This window comes from Lepisosteus platostomus, chromosome 13 (genome assembly GCF_059453375.1).
Source record: "Lepisosteus platostomus isolate fLepPlt1 chromosome 13, fLepPlt1.hap1, whole genome shotgun sequence".
Lineage (NCBI taxonomy): Eukaryota > Metazoa > Chordata > Actinopteri > Semionotiformes > Lepisosteidae > Lepisosteus > Lepisosteus platostomus.
In genome coordinates, this window is record NC_142623.1 from 4197742 (window position 1) to 4215829 (window position 18088).

An 18088-nucleotide genomic window follows, 5' to 3' on the forward strand; every position below is an offset into this window, starting at 1 on the left:
AACAAAAAAAATAAAGCTTTGCTCAGCTTTCAGCCTCAAAAGCATACCTCTCTTTTTAAGACAAAGGAGAAGCTCCATGGCCAAAGTTCTCAAACTGGTTCAGTTGTGTAGGACTGTGGGCTCTTTCGGCCATGATCACAGCCTGTCAAAGAGGGGTTTCTTGCCAAGAGGAGCAACTGGGGGTAACCTCTACAAACCTGCAGCAGAAGCAGCTTTAGTGGGGAATAGAGTTCTCCGTGCAGAAGCAGAAGAACGCGGCTTCTTTAAAAAGCTCCTGTGGCGTACAATATTTAGAGGTCTATTCCGGTTCAGACGTGTGAGAAACACTTTGTTGCTTTCTTTTGTCTAGACTGCTCATGCGTGTTTAAATACAGACAGAATATTTCACAATTAAACATTATTTCAAGTGCAGGTTCCTGCTGGTTATTCTCAATCCTGCACTTACTAGTTTGAGAAAATCCTTCTTCAAGAGGGTCCCTGGTTAAAGATCCATGCACACATTCGTACCCGGATTTAAAGGTGTTTGATATTGAAGAGGCTCAGCATGTTGTTCTGAGGTTCTGAGAGAGAAGAGACTTGACATTTTTATGTCCAATCCATAGTATATACTAGACTAGATTCTCATTCCTACAGAATTAATGTGAAACTGCTTTTGTAGAACACTGTTCAGGATTTCAGGACTCTATACAGTTGTTTTAGGAATGTAATAAAACGCCACATTACTTTGGATCTCTGAAAGGATTGGTCAATTAGTCCTGAAAGAAAATAAAACATGACTAGTTAGGGTCAATGTCATACTGTTTTCTGGTAATCAAGAACATTCGGCGAACAAAAGCACAAAAATTATTTTAGTCTTCTCTTCATTTGCTGCTGGGGTTTTTTTCACGAAGGAGAAAAAAAACATGAATTAAGTTTGGTTTTGTAAGAACATAAAACAACTTCCTGTGGATTTTCCAATAAAAAAAGAAACCCTTGAGGATTGTTTAATTTAGCAACAGAAGAGACGGTCTTCCAAGCACGGAACAAGATAAACAGTTTATTGTCAGGATAAGAGCCTCGCTCAGTTTTGTTCATTATGCACATATTAAATGGCACAACAGACAGACTCAGTTAGGATGCACGTAGGGCACATTCTCTTGGGAAGGAAAGTCTTCGCATACACACCAGGATAAGGATAAGGGATTAAAAAACTAGAGGAGATGGTTCAGTAGACAGGACAGTGCACCAGTCCTAGGCTATGTGTACTGCACACAAGTAAAAAACTGCCCTTACTTTGTGACAGAATTTGCTCTGCAGTCACATGCTGGGGAGAAGTAAAAGCCTGTTTCATTAGTGACCAATGGGCTCCTTCCGGGGAAGAAGTGTTGCTGACAGGCTGGGCTGCACTTTGTCGCTTTATTCCACACAAACCAAGAAGAGAGAGGAAGAGATGCAGCTCGTAGTGGCTCTTTGGGAGGTCTTGCACTCCTGCAAGAGATTCTTCGGAGAAGTGCTGCTCCTGGGTTGAACTGGAATGTCTTGCAGTCGAATCAGCAATCAGTCCATTGTGAAACCTGTGCCCACTTCATGTGCCCTGTGCCCACTTCACATAAAAAAGTGCATACAGGACTATTATACAGTTAGCCTATATAGACTCCTAAAACGTGAAAACTGTACCCCAAGGGGAACTTAAATTTGGTCCACATACAAGTGGGGTGATTCTCCTGGACAATACCAGTGCCCATCAGATTTTATACCTAGGAAGGCACTGTCTGATGGACACCAGTGGAGTTAGTGCCCTCTAGTGTACAATGCATTGCCGATAGCAATACGTGCTCAATGGTCCCATTGGTTCAGTATGTGTACTAACCTGAATCAGGGCACTGTGTTCACCTGACATTTGTCTAAATATAACTTTTAAGCATATCTTATATCTACCAAGGATAACTACCAACCTGTTCAAGCTTTCTGATGTATAAAAATACAGATAAGCACTTTTGAAAAAACACAAAACACTGTGCAATAGTACACAGTACTTTTTTTTAAGTCAAAAGGCTGAAAACAATTTAGTTTTGACCAGCAGAGGCATATGTGATCTCTGTTTGAAAAACTTACTGTATGATCCAGTACACTGGCTGTCCAAAAGTCATCTTTGTCAAACACAGCAGAGAGATGCTAAGCTTTCTGTGGGCAAAGCTAATGTGATCAGGCACATGACTGCCTCGGGTCAGGCAATCGCCGATCTGGGTAAATATGGAAATCTCAGAAAGCACAAGACCCGTTCCCCGACTGGGATAGACTGGCAATCTGAATGACTTTAAAAGAGAGTTGTGCTCATGAGGACCAAGACAGGACAGGACAATATCAGACAGCCTACACAGGCTGACGCAGCTACCTACTCGAAGTTCTTTAACCAGCTTCTGCTGTGACCCACTGTGACTTCCACTAAATCTTTTCTAGATCTCTTCGGCATCCCTCCTCCTCCTCCCTGGGCTCCTTGTCCCCTTCTCTCACTACACCTGCCTTCCTTCTCTGCACGGCGCTCCACTGGCCTTGAGAGTCGATATTCATTCTCCCCTGCTCCCCACCCTTTCTTACCTGCCTTTTCTTTTATTCTCCCACGCTCCATTTGTCTGCAAGTTTCCCTCTCTCCCTCACACCCGAAGAAGGCTCCACAGCCAAAACACTGTGGCTCTTTTCTTTTCCTTTCAGCATGGAATAAACCTTTACCTGACGCAGCTCCCTACTCAAACGTCTGCTACAAATGTGCTCTTTCTACAGTTACGTGTGATTTTCTATTATTACAAGTAGAAGTGACCACATGCAGACTTCGCTCCTCACCGTCTAGTGAATGCCCTAATTCCCCCAGTAGCAGGCAGAACGGAGCTGTCAGCACCTGTGTAGCCCAGAGAGGGGAAAACATTTTAAAACTCATAAAATCAACACCATGGCGTCAATATTAATGTTCAGTGGCAAGTCCCTGCTTGTAAAACCAGTTTCTTTCCACTGTGCTATTTTTATATAACGAGTATGTATGTGGTGTTGATATGGCCAATTTGGCCCAGATGAGGACAGCCCACACAATTAACCATTGAAGTCGAAAGCAATCTTTGCAGTGTAACGGCACAGCCAGTTTAAGAGAATTGATGCCATCTCTGCGAGCTGGTTATTTGTTCAAAAATAGCTTGGCCTTTTAGATCACATTGTCTCCCTGTGAAAAAAAAAATATATAAACAGGAGATCCTGTTGTCCAGCACATTTTTTATATAGCACTACACATATCCTCACCTCAATTATTACACAAGTATTTTCCCTTTACTAACAATACCATATTGTCTTTAATATAGTAAGCTATTTTATGCAACACAATTAAACCGAATATTATGTCGAAGTATAATTTTGTCAGATAACATTGCAGGAGCTTCAAGTCCAATCCAAACCGTCAGCTATCGCTTGTTCCTGACTGCTTTTCACGCCTCTGTTTTCTTCTAGGTGGCTGTGTGCTTGAACCAGGCAGCTCCAACAATCCCAGCGGGTCGTGCTGGAGGAAGCACTACAGCACCACACAGCTCTCTGAAGCCCATTGGTGAGTCAAACTCTACAATCCCACCCCAGCCCCACCCCCAGCACTGCGAAGGGGGCAAATTCAATGAAGGACGCGCCTTTCAAAAACCACCAAAACATCACCGGTTATAATTCCTGACTGACGTACCGAGAGTGTCACAAGGCTGAGAACAAGCAGGACACCACAGTATTCAAAATGCTCATGGTGCTGCCATTTAACTGGGATGCCATCCACTGGGATGTACTTCTTCAACACAGCAAATGGCCAAAAGTAGGGTGGCCACAGACGGCCGTTGGCGAGCTGAAATGGTCTCACCCCTTTGCAGCCTTTTCTTAAAATATTTTGCCTCTGCATCCAGTCAAAACACCAGTTACAATCTAGTTGGAAGAAACCAAGGAACAGCTCCACATGAGAGGCGGACAAAATCAGAATGAAATGGAACAAGTGGAGAAAAACGCCATGAAGAAAACCAGCCCTTTTCATGCGACAGTCCTGAGGGTCAGGCTTAACACTATCCAAGTGTGGTGTGCAGTCGAGTTCCCAACCCCACCAACACAGATACTCCTCCCACCCAGGTGGTTTAGAAGATGTAACCTGACCTCTCTTTCCTTTCCCAGTGAATACAGCAATGAAACCTCTTTCCCATATTACCGTTAAGGTCTGTGTTGCATTTATTAGGGGCAGTCTTGGCTGAACAACAAAGGCATCACTGCACACACAGGACCCCTGTTGACATCAATGTTCCTGTTTACAGGCCTGCTGAATATCAAACTACTTTTCTGATTTATTTATACCAAATTTAAAGTGATGAAAGCTACATTTGTTATACCTAAACTCCATAAAACACTGCCAATAAATAATTTGCATATGAGATTTGCCCAGAAAAAGATGGACTTTAAATGTGTGGTATTTGTTCAGATCTTTTCAATCAGTCCTTGCTCAGAGATCTACAGAACCAGATGTGGACGTTTACAACACATCACTGTGTGATAAACCAGTGAGGACACTGCAGAAAAAACAAACAAAACAAAAAAAGCTGACTAGCCATTTTCCATCTTAAACTTTTTGCATTTGCTTAAAATGAAAGACAGGTATCTCGGAGAGTTACAGGTAACAATAGATTAAGTAACAAAATGTCAATATCATGTGTCAGAGGAAGCCAAATCCTGCATAAAAATAAACTAAGATAGGAAAGGAAGGGAAAAATAACAGCAACATTCATTTAATTATATGTGACTAGGTGCTGGACTGTCCTGCTGAACAGAGCAAATAAAAAGCCTGAAGAAAACAATGTTCCAAAATAAGAAGGAATAATTTAATACTCTCTGATTGGCAAAATGCAGACATATACAGTACAAAATCATGGATTAGCTCAACAAATCCTTGTAACATTGAAAGAAAGATGGGATAGGAAGTCCCAATTCTATCTGTGCGTTAACACAGTTTGTGTCTATAGGATTTTGTCCAATAAGCACATCTTTAAATATGGTGAAATCATCCACGTGTCGCAATGGCAAAGAGACTCTACCATCTGGCATCTGTTCTCCTCTGGATACTCGAAATGTCCTCATCTTTTTTCGGTTATTGTTGTTTTTCTTCGCTCTGTAGTGTCGCCCCAGACTCATGCTCTCCTGATGTTGTAACTGTATACACATCCATCAGTTAAATGTGTTTTGGGGTAACACTATATTATAATGATCTTCAACAATGTAGCTATCAAACTGAAGTTTCTGAGATTTTCACAAAATATTTTTTAAACAGAACCACTTTTACATTTTATACTTTCAAAGTGCCCAAATATCAGAGGAAATCTGAGAAGCCTTGCTCAATGCCAAAACATTTTTTCTTCCCTCTGTTAACTTTTAAAACAGTTTCTTTGGTTGTTTTTTTTTTTAAAAAAAAGCAACGACAGCCAGTTTGAATTCTTGCACAAATGTTTTGAAAAGTAATTGACGTTTTGCAGAATTAGCTCTCTTCATCACATCGATACAATGAACTGGAACACGGAATGGAATGCATCTCAGGCTTGGAAAACATGAAAGTGTGCAGAAGAAATATCTGGGGACAAAAACTGAAAACAAAAACGTTTCAGTTCCCTGGAAGAGCACGAGTTTCCCAAAACTCAGAGTTTTCTCATGAATACAAAACATGGGCAGACACTCCATGTTAGTTTTCTACCTGTGTAGGAAATCCATTATAATTATTTTAGAGTTCTTATTTGACCCCATTGTGACCTGACCTTCCCCTCTCAAATCATGAGAAGGGCTGAGTGAGCCCTAACTAGTTTGATTTCAATGCCTACAAATTCTATTTTTTAACTAAATTTGTGGTGGGAAAAAGACTCTCGTATAAAAGCCAAGGTTCTCACAGTGTGGAAAAATAGGGAGCTTGGTCCGTGAGTAACTGTGATGCAATATTTCTCACACTAAAACTGCAAGGCTTGCTATCTATAACTGAGAGAGACATTCTGAGAGAGTACCAAGGAACACAGAACCAAGGTGATTTCTCATGCAGAGATTAAATCTATGGAGACTCTCCTTCATTTTGCCAATTCCCAGAACTCAGAAAGACATTCTGTACTGAAATTCATCGCCGGTCCGCACATCTTTGCTCTTGGCTAAAACTCGTTCACATAAAGATGATTGAAGGGATTTACTTTTGGCACTGGACGTTGATTTGCCACAGTAAATAGCGCTTACTTGAGGAAGAATGAAACTCTATATGAGAGCAAATTCAAAGATTCTGTGTGGCGGGAGTATTAAATTTTCCGGGCTTGCTTTCCTTTGTCGTTTCATTGTCTACAATTCTCAGAATTTGTGAATCCAGGTCCATTTAGCTGAATAATCAAATTGAAACAGATTCCAACTGTACAAATGTAAGGAGCCTTGCTATATTGATTTTAACGTCATTTCGGCAGAATATCAGAAGACTTCAACAGCATTCACCTGGAATATAGAAATACATGACATCCTGTGAGTCAAAAGGAGTGATTTAAGGCACAGAATGTCAGCTGGGGGTTAGAAACCAGCAGGCTTTAAGATAACAGAGTCTCTAATGGTCAAAACCCAAAGAATCATGACATAAAACTATTGCTGATGGCTAAACATGCAAAGACAGACCTCAGCAGCCTGGCCTAAGAAAGCAACCTGTTTCTGGATTTCAGATTGCCAGGGGACCCCCTCCTGTCTCAATGTTACATGCCACATATACAATTGAAACTGCTTATTCATTCACCATATGTTGCAGCCCACTTTGCACATCACCAGCGTTTTCACATGCTTCATTGCCACGGAATTATGACATGTGCAATCTGAAATCCAGGACCAGGCTGCTTTCTCAGGCCAGGTTATGGAACGATGAAATGTGTTCTCTGTGTCTTTAAAATAATCAACTCAACTGGTGTAACCCTTCCCTAAAGCCCACCTGCATGACTGTGAGACCCTAGGATCTTGCTGTGATCCTGGTCAGCAGCAGTTTTTCTCCACCTGATCTGCTGTGCAGAGAGGCTGCTGGTGCAGATAGATCCCCCACATGGGTGCAGTACTTTAGTGGTGGATGAAGTGAGTCCCCTTGCTAAATGAAATATGCTTTGGGATCCTCTGGATCTGGGTTTTTATTGCTTTTTTCCCTCATGCTACAGTATGTCATGAAGTCTTATAGCTTCACTATTAGATAAAACACAGTCGGGAAGAGAGAGGGTAAGGTATGGAATTTGCTACGTGAACAATGGCTCACAGGATGAGGCAGCTTTTACCTGGCACAGCAACCAATTCTTCGGTTGTCTTGAAAACCACACTTTAAAAAAAAATCAAGTCCTTTCCCTCCCTTTTTTGCCACTGATTCAATATTTTTTATTATCTTAACTCTGCTAGATCCATCAAAAGATTTTCAACATTAGAATTTGCAAAACTTTCTCTTGGAAGTGGAACAAGCCTGACACCTTTCCCCAGCAATTTGTTTTGCATATAATGTTTTGCATACTTAATCCACGTGATTCTTCAGTACCTGTGACAGGGTGCAGAGTTAACACTCTGAGTCACACAATGGCTCGAGCATAACAGGGCTGGGCCAGCTTTCAAAGGCAAGGCAGTCAAGAAGCAAACAGTTACATTCCAGTGTTATCGGAGTATACATCTTTGAGATAGAACAATGTTTTTGAAATGCAGTGTACACTTGAATATTGGCCAAAAAAGAAAACTGCTAAATCCTGCAGCCAACTATTTTAATAACTAAATAACTAAGGGTTCTACAGGTGGGCTTTGTGTCACAATGACCCAAGGTATCCAAGAACAAACAGACTCTGCAGGCTGTATTGTGAGGCTCCCGTACAGAGAAAAGGTTTGAACAAAAGCAAACCTTTTTTCCAGTCTCAGCCAAAATAATCAGAGGTGTATCATTTAACATGTGATCACAGCTCATTTTCAGTCCAAGAAATGTGACTCATGAACAATATACGAGGGAAATAATCACCTGGTGCATTTTACACAGACTGAGTTCTGTTTACAGAGTTCAGGTGTGAATAAGTTTAAATATTGTCAATTTTCTAAATGATCTTTTGGAATCTGAATTTAAGAAAAACACAAGACAACAAATCTGTTTTTCATTAGACTTTTTTCCGAAACTTCAGGGCACGTTGAATTTCCGGGAAAGGTGAACCCTGAAGTATTATCCTGTAAACCCTGGTATTCACAGGATGTGATGTTTTAATGGGAAATTATTACCTTGTTTGTTTCATTTATTTTAACTCATTTTCTAGACTGCACAGCTGCCCAAAGAAAATCATGCATCCATGATAAGCAGGAAATGGGGTGCCATAAGACAAGGAAAAAAATAATATCCTTTAAAGCAGGTGATGGGTCAATCAATTTGTAGCTCAGAACCAACAAGCTAATCTAAATATTTCATTGACATCTTTAGGTCTTGGACAAAGAAAGAGTTTGACACCACAAAAATTTCAATCATAATTGTGTAATGAATTATCAGATACATATGAAGATGTGGGACTGGATCTCCGGAGTCAAGTGTCCGGGTGCATGTTAGTTTTGCCATTTTCTCTGGAGGGCTGGAACCCCTACAGGCAGCCTGGTCTTCACTTGTGCATTAATGAACAATCACCGCCTCACCCTCACCAATCCTCACCATCAGTCACGCCTCCAAATTCTCATCAGTGTACCAGTTTCTGAATGGTACACGTCAGATAGCAAATAAAACGCTTCTGACACAATGACAAGTTATGACTTAATTTACTTCACTTAATTTAATCAATTTTATCACTTAATTATGACTCACAGCATGACTATCCTTCTCTGCCATTTTCAGGGTTTCTCTGAAAGGGAACATTGGGTTTTTGTGCTGGTCTTGTCATGATTACACCCTGTACAAAATGACCCAAGACATTCTAACGGCACTCTGTTCTTGGAAAGAAAGCTCTTCTACAAAGCGTGAGAAGAAAGGGACAAACATGATGGCTTACCCCAGATACAAGACAACTGTATTACACTTACTGTATAATAAAGGATGTTCCCTAATATTGTTTGCTTCACAAAGCCTAATTCTTTATATAGAAATCACTGAATAGTTCGTTTCCTCTTCTGAGGATATTTTTCTCCATCCAAAACTAAAAAGAGCCCCCTCCTCACAGCATGAAATAGTATTGTCCACAGTGCCTGCCTTGCTAGATGTGGAAATGTATACCCCATATTTTCATGGAAATGCCTGCGATTCCCACTTTCTCTGCGTGGCTGGAGGGGGACTTTGACATCGGTCTACACTTACAAGGGAAAGGAAGATTGTTCCTTCTTCTTCCTGCCAACTACAGAGACTTAGAGATATCGTCCTGGTTCTCCGCTGTTGTTGGGCATCCCATTTAAGGATAGACAGCTGTGCACCACATGTGGTGGTCAGGGCAGGGCGTGTGCCACCAAACCTCAAAGCAAAGGACAATCGTATGAGTTTAATGCAACACATTTAGGATTGGAACTATAATACCTGGAAAAAGACCTTCTTCACTCTATACATCTGAATGATTAGATGTGTAGAAGCAATATATACTGTGGTTATTTATATAAATAACTTGACATTTTATTGATCCTTTTGCTTACAGTCTAGTAACTGTTTCTGAAAGCAAGTGACTTCTGAGCCTGATGTTTCAGGGAACTTTCAGGGCTGGGAAGCTCTAAGCATACAGCACACCCACAGGTTCCTGAAACCGTAAGTTGTCCGGGCTGCTGGCAGGCTGGAACCAGCAAGGCCTGTGGCTCAGGGCCGGACCTGCACTGGAAATGAACTGATCAAGCCTCCTTCCGGTTACTGAGTAAAATGAGGCTAAGGATGTGTGAGCGCAGTTACAACAAGAATAAAGGCCACTTTGTGCTTCTAACGCACTGAAAGCAAGGTACACCAGGAAAACTGAATCACACAGCCTCATCTGCAGTGCTCATAGCTAAAACTCACACTCAAACTAAACTAAAACACGTTACTAATGATTTGAAAATCTGTACTGCTCAGTACAATTCACATATCCTTGCAAATGTCAAAATCCAGGGTGGGATTTTATACTATTGAGCATGTTCCCGGGCTGGTGGTTAATTAAGATCAAAATAGCTGGACTGGAGTTGGGAAGAGTGTCTCATGACAAGCTAGCGCAATTTCTCACTCTTTGGCAGCTACCCTTTGTTTTCATTTTCCCTTAATTTCAAAACTCTACTTAATCGAATCCCTTTCAAAGCTATCTTTATTCAGGCTGTCACCGGGTTCTGAGCCATTAATCATCTGAAGAGATCTGAGAACCCTATCCAGTGGTAATGCTCTATGTAAGATATAGAAGGATGTTTCATACGGTGTGTACATTAGATGCTGAGAAAAGACTGGTCAGTTTCAGCACAAACACTGATCAAAAGGTAACTAACACCACAGAGGTGAGGGGTGGGGTTGTATCAGAAGTGAGTTTTTGGATCATATGCTCAAAGTTCTTGAAGTGGCCAGAAAAATGGCAAAGAAAACCAGCCGCGACTGCATCTTTGTGTTCCTGTGGACGAGCTCCGACAGAGCCATGGGAAATTTGCTGCCAGCATTTTAACCTATATTCCTCCCGATAGCGGCCTTCAGATCAGAGAGCCCGAGAAGGGAAGCGCTCCCACTCCCCACACCCACATGGTCCTCAGCGCGGACAGGCTGGGAATGGAGTGGATGTTGGCTCCCTGCAGACTGTTTTTCCTGTGTCAGAAGTGAAAGCTCGCTTCCAGTGGTTCACATGTACAGTATCGCTGTTTTTCAGAAACAGTGGACACAGATGCCACAACCCCCTACGCCCCTCCCCAAAAAAAGAAGGCAAGGGTCTGTTTCAGATTAGAAAAGTTGACTGGCAATGATTAATGTGAGAGATGACTTTGATAAATACCACCTTCAACTCCATTCATCATCAGCCGATTTGCAGCTCTGCTGCTCTGTGCCGTGACATTCTTTTAATCAGGCTGCAAGGTGAGAAGGAAATACAGTAAAGGCGTAAAGCAGATTTCACCAGGAAAAAAAAAACATTTCTAAATACAATTTCGGCTCTTTCACATCAACTTCAAAAGCGGTGTGCTGATGCATGACAGTAGCCGACCATTGCCTGTCCCTGCCTATTACTGCGATAAACTTCAGAGAAAGAAGACAGAGTGTGCCGTATTTCACGGTAAGAGTGCTTTGTTGTGTTTTAGAAGCCAGAACTCCTATACCTTACTGTATGTGGCACAAGCACTGTTAAAACAACAAACCACCAAAATTTACATTTCTTTCACACTTGCTTAATTTCATTTTACACTTTTTTTTTAAAATTCTTACCAGCTCCTCTTTGCTTTTGTGGGCCACTGCTGCTCGGTTTCACAAGCAATTTAGCGGTTGCATTCGTGATGTGAGAAAGCAGGGAGATTCGTGTGTCTCAGAATTACTGTGTGCTTCGCAGGATATTCACACTGGCAGCTCTTTATGTGCCCAAAAGTGTTTCACAGAGCCCCGAATTCAAAACTATGCGAAAAATTCATTTTTTTGCTGCACATTTCGAAATGCGAGAACAACACGGCAAAGGTTCGTGAGGTAAGAATCTGGATGAACATCTCTAACTAAAAGAACGCTGGGTGTTGGACTTATCGTATGATTAAAATAAACAGACGCTGTTGCCAGAAATAGAAGATCATGAAGGTGTCGGTCAACAAATAAAAAATGTAAACTATGGCACCTGGAATCTTTGATAACGATAGCAAACATCACCTCAAAGCTACAACAGCAGAGCACAAACTGAGGAATTTCTGCTGGTCTCTTTCAGACCTACAAACAGCAGTGCTATATTATTAGCACTGCTCAGGTCCTGCTCTGCTGTTGCTCACAGTTTACTGTTCTTCCACAATGCACTGAGCTTGCTCTGCCTTAGTTTCCCACAGTCTGTGTCTCGATTAATCATTGTTCTCTATGCTTACTAAGCACACATGCTTTTAAACTGAGAACAGGTGACATGTCTTCACAAGAAGGGTTGTGGGTGTTTGGAACACGTTACTGAGCCATAAACCCTGTGCTTCTTCCAAGAAACTGCTGGATGAGAACTTCCAATCAGAACACAAGGTGCTTCTTTACCTGGAGAGACGCGATCCTCCAATTAATTAAGTACAAGTAACTAAGTGAGCAAGCTAAGCCAAATAGTCTCTAATTGTAAGCAAAATGTATGTTTTGTACTTTTCTCGTCTTTTCACTGTACTTTATTCTGTACCCTCCACAGAATACCACAAATAGAGAGTTTTTTGGAGTCCCAGTATAAATGCAAAACTGTCCAAGACCAGCCAAGACAAGGTGGAGCTACACTATAATTTCTAAAACATATCTGACAATGTCTGCGTGCTGGCACAAGAGGTCTGTCTGGCTTCTGAGATCACTGTAGGAAGGCAGGCTGTGGAAAGCTATCAGAGTATACTTTTAAGTGCTCTTCAGATTACTACAGCAAGACACAGTGAGTAGGAACTGATGAAACTGAGCATTAAAAAAAGGTGTTGTATCAGGGGGCGGAAGTCAATGGACATTTATGAAGTAGGAAAAACTAAAAACATTGAAATGAAGATCTCTACTAAATTTTTGGACGCTGCAACAAACGCCCCCCTAGCTCATAAAAGGAAAGACTTACAGGGCAGTAATTATAATCTTCATCTCATGCAGTCAAGAGAGCCATTCTGTTGATGTTTTTCAACATGATTTGGAACAGAAAGGGTGGCATAGGTAACAAGTAGCATTGACCAAGAAAGCACTACATCATGGGTCTCAATAGTACTACTACTGTAGTAGTTTGTCTTTAATCACAGAGAGTACCAAGTCACTTTTTAAAGATGTATTTCCCCTTATCACCAGCTCAACAGCCAATATCCAAACGGATAAACTCTGGACTGACAATTCCTAGCAAAAACAGTGCATCTTGGCATCAGGCACAGCTTGGTTTAACCAAGGAAGGAAAGAGTAACATGTAACATTTGTAGCATTGTCACAAATCGTGAAGGACAGCCACCGCCCAGCCTACTGGTTTTTCTGACTAATACACATCTGGAAACCCAGGCAACTAACCGCACATCAGCCTGGCAGCAGCGAAAGGAAGCTTTTCTGCTGTGAATTTGATACAGTTCGGATAACAACAGACTAGAGGGTAGATAAAGTAATTGTTATTCCTTTGGCAGTCGTGCCAGTAAAGCTCTTTGAATTTGAATTATTTTTGATTAACTTAGCATCAACCGCATTTTAGACTGGCTCTTGTGGAGTGGGTAACTCTTTGAAAGACAAGGAGAATTGTTTTCGCTGCGTGATGCTAACCAGCCTGCCCTTAGCTGTAATGAACAACCACCCATTTCTCTCCCAGGTGACACAAATAGTAGTGCTTTAGAGCTGCTTCACATGTGCCATGACTTCTGGCCTGCCATGGCTTTATTTCTATCATAATAAATAAAAGAGGGGGGCTCTGAAATGTAAGGTTTGAGCAACATCCACAGACGGCTCCCAACCCAGGGAGAATGTTGTTGTGTAGAACATGAAAACCAGAAAATCAAAACCTTTCGAGTCACAATGACCTGGCAGGTAGCAGCAACTGAAATGCATTCAGCTCTGAAGGTGGTTGTATAACCAGAAAAATCCCTGTTCCACACACGCCTCCAGCTCATGTTAGTGAAAATAATTGTATTCTAAATTACAATGAGCCTTACGCCTGGGCTTGACTGAAAAAGCATTGAAGTGTTAGACGCCAAGGCTCTGCATAAGGTGAAAAATCAGACCTCCTGAAAACAAATATGGCACAGGTCGTCACTATACATGGAAGAGGAGCAGCTAATTTAAAAAATAATAATAATCTGCTGTGTGTGTGTGTAGCGGAGGTGTCAGTTGGAATGTGTAAATAGGTTGTTTGTGGAAATTTCTGGCAATAGTGAAGCAGCTTGGTGTGAATAAGTTGTTGGTAAATAGTCTGAACCTCCTTAAATCATTCTATTATCCCTATTAAGAAGGCAGCTTACAGTCATACCTCAACATTAGGGATGTGTCTGTGGTTGTCTTATCTGCCCAACATCTAGACGGCTCTAACTGATTTACATACTCAGTGTCTGGCTTCAAGGCTGTGTAACCAGTTCCCATGGTTCCTCTGAGGTTCACATATCCTAGAGGCACTTTCCAGTCTCTTATTGTCTTGTTTGTCAGCTCACTGTACTATCATATTACATCAAGTACAAAAAAAAGCCCAGACATCACCTTGAATTGTTTCCCCCCCCCCCCCCAATGTTTGCCCATGAGGCAAAAAAAAACTCCTTTCAATGGATCTGTCTGTTAAAAATAATTGTTTTTTTAAGTAATTGCTTTCAAGTACATGCATAAAATGTGGAGGTGCGTCTGTCAGAGAAAAAAAATCATTTCAGTTTTCTTCATCTGATTAGGGGATTTTCCAACAGTGAATGATGAAGGAGAGAAAGTGATGTAGAGTAGATGTGGGGGGAAGGGAAGAAATCCCTAATATCTAGGTTACACTTAATTACCACAGTTTACAGACAGGCTTTTTGTCTTTTAAGAGCACCCACTTCACATTCAACAGTGAACTATTTTCTCAGAATCGTTTAATTAGGCCTTTTAAGGTTTTCTAGTATACCACAGAAAAAAATAGTTTTGTTTTTCTTGGGCAGTTTGTACACTCCTCCACAGCACTGTACAGTGCAACAAAAGTTACAAAAGAGAGAAAGCCATTGGACCCATGAAATTATGGTTTAAACATGTGCTCAGACCGAGTGAGTCTGCTTGTCAGGATGGCAAAGTGGTCTAAGGCACCAGACTCAAGGATTCATACAGTATCTTTCCAAACCCCTTCGGTGTTCTGGTCTCTGAAGGGAGGTGTGGGTTCAAATCCCACTCCTGATAGCAACACTTTTGGGCGGAACGGTGGCTCTGTGGCTAAGGATCTGCACCTGTGGCTGGAAGGTTGCAGGTTCGTATCACATGGCCGGCAGAGAAATCCTACTATGTTGGGCCCCTGAACAAGGCCCTAAACCCCATCTGCTCCAGTATAAATGCTGCTGTATAAATGGCTGACCCTGCACTCTGACTCCAAGCTTCTCTCCCTGTCTCCATGTGTGTGTCTCATGGAGAACAAGTTGGGGTATGTGAAAAGAACAAATTCCTAATACAAGAAATTGTACAGGGCCAATAAAGTGATCTCCCCCAGTATAAAAACACTGGTATCAAGTGTCTAAAAACACCAAGAAATATTCAAACTTTAGAGCTTATATCTGTGACAATACTGGTATCATCCTGCTCAGCTCTCTGGCAGGTCTTTTGTAATAATCCAATTTCAAAAGTCGCTGAACTGAGCCGTGACTTCTTGCATCCCTACAAAACCCTAAAAGTTAAGAGGAAAAAAACAAAAGACATGGTGAAAAATCACAAATCTAATTTCCAGTGAATCATGAAAACTGCCAACAGAATGCGAGCTGGTATTAATGCTAAATTCAGAGAAGCTTATTACTGTATTTTTCAGCAGTTATATAGAATGATTAAGTGGTATTGCCTTTCTAAACCATAAATTTCACAGATGCCTTTAATACCAAATGTATTCTAGACAACTACAAACGTAATAGACATACATATTTCAGCATAACTTTTTCATGGACATCTTAACTGTGGCACAGCAATGCATGGGTTAATTTTCAGCTTCCAATGATCCAAGTTCCAAGAAAATATGAAAATAGTTGTGGTTTGTAGGATTCCTTACTGGAATATTACTTTACATGAGGCGTAATACACAAATGCATGATGTGCACTCCAGGAGCACACGCACGCTATTGCATTTTCATTTGTAGTTTTTCATGTAAAAATCTTTTTTGTTCTGTGTCCTGAGCTTCTTTTCTTGTTCAAATGCAGCTCTGTGTAATGATATCTAGTGTATTAGCTCCAACTGAAACACATTTTCCACCATCAACTCCAGTTTGTAGTCAGCTTAGTTTTACCTTTGGTTTAGAGTATGATTTTATGAGAATAACACTGGAGAGCCAAGCTCAAAACTTATTAGAGACAGAGATCTGTGAGTTTTTTTCCACATAATTTATAATATTTTAACTGACTCTGACTGCCATTTGCAAAGCTTGAGTTACAGTAGCTCAGTTGGGAAATTCTAACAGTGCCACATTTTCTTGCCATTTTTGTATTTGTGAACACTACTGCCTTCACAAAAATGCTGCACATAAAGAGATTGTCTTTCTTTATTTTACAGGGAGCGTTTGAGAAAAAACAGAAGAAGTCGTCTTTTTGGTGGAGTAACAAGAGGAGAATCATGGCAGAGCTTTACAATTTAAAGAGATGAGAGGACTCAGTTGTTTTCTGGTTCTAATTTGGGTACTGATTAATGAAGACCTGATTTAAGTTAGTGGTTTTTGGGAAGGCTCACAAACCACTTCATGAAACATCAAACCGGACAGAAACAAGAAGCAAGAATAAATATTAATGTGAAATCTAGAACCACAGAGGGTCAATGTTAAATTAAGAGAATTAATCAGTCACAAATCTCTAGACTAAACAAGAAAAGGTTTCTTTCAGTTTACATCTTTCAGATCTTCTCAATCTCACTGCAGGAACTAACGTGATATATTTAACTACATAAAGAGACACCAGCAGCTGAGAAGCTGGAGGGCAAGTTATTAAAATTCACATAAATGAAAAAAAAAACAAAAAATCATTGCCTGAAATGGATGGCTATCATTTCAGGTCCCTGTTAATGAGAGGTTTGACATATCATGTATTTCATTTAGTTTACACAAGTGACGCACACTCAATAAAAAAGAGTTGTCTTTAAAATGATGTACTCAGCCCCCTTCAAGGCACATTGCTAGATCTTGGAGTAGAAAATATTAAATGACAATTGTGGTCGAGACCTGTTGGTGCTAGCTTTCATCCACAGTATCACGTGTGACATTTTGCACAGCAAGGCTTAAAATGCGAATTTACCTGCCTATTCTTCCCGTTTTAGTGATTCAGAACTGGCAGAGCACAGAGTTTAGGCTGATGTAAACAACACCTAAGGCCCAGCACGTCAGGTGAGTTGAGAATTGGGAAGGGTTATTTTTCCTTCCCCCGTATAAACACTGTTGGCAAACGCAGGAAACACATTGACATTGGTCAGATCTGGACCTTCTGACAGAGCAAATGTCTAAAACATCCAATCCCTGACTGCAGCTGTAATTTGTGTTTTACTTCCTATAGCATATCCTGTAGGTTTCTAGTCCTCTTGTCTCTGACGTTGAAATAAAACTAAGGATGAAAAGCTTTCAGTAGTGCATGGAGATGCGTGTACAGTAATTAGCACACTAACTACAAAACCATGACAAAGTACAGACTTGCATCATGTAGGACTTTGCAGCATGACCGCAGTGCCACAAAGGAGGGGATGGGTAGTTTGATGACATTACAGGATCACAGTGGCATTTTTACGTTGATCAGGTTAATCACAGATGTGCAGATACACTTCGAAGACTAGGGACTTGGATTAAGAATAGAGCGCGCAAAAGGCTGAAGAGGTCATTCAGTTCACAGGGCTTTCTAGTTTAATGATCTGAGAAGTTCACCCAGCTGTTTCTTGGAGGAGACTCTAGCACCAGGGTTGTCCTCACTGCCATAAAACTGATCAGCTTGCATCTACTCCCATGCCTTGTACAAGGACCAATCTGTGAAATGGTGTTGCGTCCCAAAATATCCCATACTACAATGATCATGGTGCATCCAGGCCCAAACCTAATATAACATGGTTTTGGGATCATGTCATGTTTGATGAAGGTTGAATGGCCAATAAAATGTAAACTTGCTTGATATGGGCATTTAATTGAATTGAAACGGTGATGCTCTAACAAAGGAATCAATTTAACTATAGTAATTGGATTTCAGAGGATTTCTTACTTATAGTGTCTTATAACTACCATGATTGTGGAAACACAGAGAATTCGTCCAAGGCATCGAGCCATCTCCACAAATTTTAATTTTTCTTAGAAAAAATTGTCACCAGACCAGCCT

At 41.0% G+C, this 18088-nt stretch overlaps 1 long non-coding RNA gene across 1 annotated transcript; it reads left to right on the forward strand.

Moving 5' to 3' along the window:
* The first annotated feature begins 3469 nt into the window (after window positions 1–3469).
* LOC148649673 (uncharacterized) lies at window positions 3470–17348 on the forward strand. Its single transcript, XR_015925903.1, has 2 exons — window positions 3470–3565; window positions 16299–17348. It is a non-coding gene; the product is annotated as an uncharacterized LOC148649673 (long non-coding RNA).
* Window positions 17349–18088: the final 740 nt, after the last annotated feature.